Source organism: Lycium barbarum, chromosome 12, assembly GCF_019175385.1.
Source record: "Lycium barbarum isolate Lr01 chromosome 12, ASM1917538v2, whole genome shotgun sequence".
In the NCBI taxonomy this organism is placed as follows: domain Eukaryota; kingdom Viridiplantae; phylum Streptophyta; class Magnoliopsida; order Solanales; family Solanaceae; genus Lycium; species Lycium barbarum.
In genome coordinates, this window is record NC_083348.1 from 69,297,827 (window position 1) to 69,302,876 (window position 5,050).

The following is a 5,050-nucleotide window of genomic DNA, read 5'->3' on the forward strand; positions in this document are numbered from 1 at the left end:
ATCAAACCAACCCGACACTACATTTATAAAATTTCAAACATATTTTATACATAGAAATATTTATTTAAAATGTAATTTATAAATGTTTCTTTAAATTTTTCATAGTTTTTTGTCTTTTAACATATTATTTCATGCTTGGAATTAGAATTTTGAATGGTTTAATAAGTTTTATAGCTCAATGATATTAGTAACTCAAATAAAACTCAACAAAAATCAAATCAATACTAATGCTAACAGAAGAAATTCATATCTAACACTGGAATGACAATAATTTTGATATCTATTCTTTAGTTTTATATTAGTTTAGAAAGTGAAAATACATAATTTAATTTAATTTTTTTCTTTAATATCTAGTCATGTAATTAATACTTATTAGCCGTACTTATTTTAGCATGACTTAGTACTTTAAGATTATGATCATCTTCTACATGACTTATAAATTAGTTGTATTTATTGTAGCATGACTTAGTACTTTTAGATTATGACAATTTTATTTTATGCAATTTCATTAATTTTTTTCGTTGAATATCACTACTAAAAAAACTGCTTTTCCCGACCTCAAAAAATCGTTATTTCCGACCTCATGAGGTCGGTTTTGGCCAGAAACCGACCTCAAATTCAGGTCGGAATATAGTGGGTTGGAATTATTACCGACCTCATGAGGTCGCAAAAAACCGACCTCGTGAGGTCGGTAAAGTTTTTTAGCCGGGTTTTAATTAATTAAAATACCGACCTCATTAGGTCGGTAAATTATATTAATTATATAATCATATGATTTTACCGACCTCGTGAGGTCGGTAATTTATATGAATATATGCTATATTTTCCAAAAAACCGACCTCATGAGGTCGGTATTTTAATTACATGTTGAATAATTTTGCAGAAAACCGACCTCATGAGGTCGGTAATTTGCAATTTCTGGGAAAATTTTCCAGAAAAACGACCTCATGAGGTCGGTAATTAGCCATATGTTGAATAATTTTGCACATTACCGACCTCATGAGGTCGGTAATTTGCAATTTGTGGGAAAATTTTCTAGAAAACCGACCTCATGAGGTCGGTAATTAGCACTTTCTGGGTAAACTTTGCCCGTTACCGACCTCATGAGGTCGGTATTCTGCAAAAAAAATTCTAGCACCTAGCTGTTATTCCAGCTGCCTCCCTGTCAAGATGAAAATAATTTTACTTTCAACTAAAACGAGCCCAAATAGCTGCCAACAATACACCAAACTACTATAAATACATAAAACAATAAGCTACTATTACAACACATATATTACAACCACCAAAACATCAAATTCAATTCAAAACTACTTCAAAGTTGAATAAAAACGTTAATCAAACATTCACAAGAGACATTAATTAAGCTACTTCAACCTTCGCAAACATCAAAACAACATTAAACTACTTCAACATTGGTAAATATCCACAAAACATTAAACTAGTCTACACTAAGTTAGTTTACAACATTAGACTACTTTACCCCTCGCAAATCCACAAATCCACCATAACATTAACATTCAAACATGCCTTTGTGTATTTGACACGTGAGTCTTATCATCATCCGCACCACTACATTGAGTATGGGGGTTACGAGCATCATCAGGACACGAGGGAATCCCCCTCGAAGCTAGTAATGCGTCTAATTGGGCGCAGCCTTTTCTCTACCTTGCTATTTCCGAGGTAGCGGTAAGTGGTGTTTTGGTCCGAGAAGAATCAAGTACGCAATTCCCTATCTATTATGTAAGTAGAACTTTTGGGGATGCGGAGACCCGTTATCCCCACTTGAAAAAATTGGCATTGGCACTGGTAAGTGCTTCTAGAAATCTCAAGCCCTACTTTCAATGCCATCTAATATGTGGTAACTACTTACCCCCTGAAAAACATCATGCATAAACCAGAATTATTGGGTAGACTAACTAAATGGGCCTTCGAAATTAGCGGATATGATATCGAGTTCAAACCTCGAACGACCATCAAATCCCAGATCTTGGCAGATTTTGTGGCAGATTTCACCCCGGCTATGGTCCCCGAGGCTAAGAAAGAGCTTCTGCTAACCTCGGGGAAAGCCTTGGATATTTGTTCGCTACATACAGACGGGGCCTCGAACCTTAAAGGTTCCGGGCTAGGAATCGTCCTTAGAGCCCCGATCGGGGATGCCGTTCGACAATCCATTAGAACTGTTAAATTGACTAACAATGAAGCTGAGTATGAGGCTATGATTGTAGGTTTGGAGTTAGTCTGGAGTATAGGGGCCGAAATAATCGAGGCTAAGTGCAATTCGCTCTTGGTCGTAGACCAGGTGAACGAACAGATGCAGAGGTATCTTGAGAAAATCCAAGTGATACCACATCGGTTTAAAGAATGGACCATGCAACATATACCGAGGGAGCAGAACAGCGAAGCCGATGCATTGGCAAATTTGGAATCCTCGGTCGAAGGGGAAGAAATCAACCCCGCGACTACGGTGCACTTGTTGAACACGGCGATAGAAAACGGACATGCTGAAATAAACACGATGGGTTTAACTTGGGATTGGCACAACAAGTACATCGACTACTTGCGTGATGGAAAGCTCCCGAATGACCCAAAATAATCACGGTCATTAAGGACCAAAGCTGTGCGTTTCTGCCTGGTAGACGACCAATTGTATCGACGGTCTTTCTTCAGACCCTTGTCTAAGTGTTTGGGACCCGGAGAAACGGAGTATGTGATGAGAGAGGGGCACGAAGGAACATGCGACAATCACTCCGGTGCTGATGCTCTGGTCCGAAAGATTATCAGGGCTGGTTATTATTGCAACCGGATAGAGGAAGACTCAAAGAATTTTATCTGAAAATGTGACGGGTGTCAGAGACATGCTCCGATGATTCATCAACCCGGGGAGTTGCTGCATTCGGTGGTGTCGCCTTGGCCTTTCATGAAGTGGGAAATGGACATTGTTGGTCTGTTACCATGGGTACCAGGTAAAGCCCGTTTTATTTTGTTTATGACTGATTATTTCTCCAAATGGGTTAAACCGCAGGCCTTTGAAAAAATCAGAGAAAAGGAAGTCATTGACTTTATATGGGATCACATCATTTGTCGTTTCGACATCCCTGCAGAGATAACTTGTGATAATGGTCCTCAGTTCGTAGGCGGCAAAGTTAACGATTTCCTCGAAGGGTTGAAGATCAAGAAAATTGTATCAACTCCATATCACCTGGTGCGAACGGACAGGCGGAATCCACGAACAAGACGATAATCCAAAATCTGAGGAAAAGACTTGAAGCATCAAAGCATCACTGGAGGTAAATATTACCGGAGGTGTTGCGGGCTTACAAGACCACATCAAAATCGAGCATGGGGGAAACTCCTTTCTCGTTGGTCTACGGGGATAAAACCCTTATTCCCGTAGAAGTTGGTGAATCGACCCTCCAGTTCAGATATACGACTGTGGAGTCAAACGAGGAAGCCATGGCCGTAAAACTCGACCTCACGGATGAACTTCGTGAAAACGCGTTGGTCCGTATTGCAGCCCAGAAACATAGAATGGAAAGGTACTACAATCGGAGAGCTAATTTTCTTCATTTCCAAGTTGGGGACTTGGTGCTTCGAAAAGTTACCTTGAACACCAAGAATCCCAACGAAGGAAAAATGGGTCCGAACTGGGAAGGTCCGTATAAGATAACCGAGATAACGGGCAAAGGATCGTACCAGCTGGAGTCCATGGACAGGCAACGGTTGCGCAATAACTGGAACGTGGCTTATCTAAAAAGATACTACTGCTAAAGTATGGACCCTCCGTGTTTTTCTATTTAACCTTTCTCTTTTGCAGAAAAATCGAGAGCTGGATAAAGTTAGAGTTTAGGCCTGAAAACACGTGTTGCACTCTTTTACTTAGTACGGTTTTGTCCCAAAATGGGTTTTCCGACAAGGTTTTTAATGAGGCAACAAGTACAATGTGTTACTCGACAAAGACAAAACGCCCAGAAACTCGGGGTCACACCCAACGAGTGGGGACTTAATAGCTCTCACCCGATCTTGCAGCTCGGATAAGAGCTAGGGGACTATCATACCCTGGTTAGCTGAAACCGGAGGCTGCCCTCAACAAAACAAAATCGGACCTTCAATATTAGGTTCCGATGTAAGAACCAAATGATCAGAACGAATCGTGTCCACACAATATTTGCTACGGCAAAACCAAGAACCAGACCTTCTACATTAGGTTCTGATGTAAGGACCAAACGATCAGAATGAATCATGTCTATTTAGTATTTGCTACGGCAAAGGCAGATGGAAAAAATTCATTCTCATGTATACAAACACTTGCAATGCAAAAATTATCGAAAGTTTGGATAACGATATCACGGATTTCTCCCTGTTAAAACACTTTACCCCGATGATAATCGCCGTATTTCGGCACTACTGCATTTATACACCCTATACCGGGTACTACGGTCGAAACTCGAAAAAGGCAATAAGGTCATAGCGAACCGAGCCACAATTGTTAGCCCCACAAACGGGAACTTTTACATCAAATTTAGCTAAGGCTGAGACTCAGGTGTCCGAAATATACCGGCCCTAAAAACACCCGTCGTGATTCGGAGACGTCTGAATTCACAAAGCGTAAGATATGTCCCATGGGCAAAAACTCCATAAAATTCCCGGACGATATATACCGGAGGAGGAAAAAAGCTGACATGTAGGCACAGTCAGGAATAATGACTCCTTAAAAACGAACAGACAATTCGGGCGGAAGTCATGACAAACATTCATCCGAAGAAAAGAATCAAGGAAAATACATGTTCTATTTATACAAAGGATTTTACATCGGAGTGTTGGTTAGACCGACTATGTTGTATGGGGCGGAGTGTTGGCCAGTTAAGATCTCTCTTCAAAAGATGAAAGTTACCGAGATGAGAATGTTGAGATGGATGTGTGGCCACACTAGGAGTGACAGGATTAGGAATGAGGATATTCGGGAAAAGGTGGGAGTGGCCTCGGTGGAAGACAAGATGCGAGAAGCGAGATTGAGATGGTTTGGGCATGTGAAGAGGAGAGACACAGA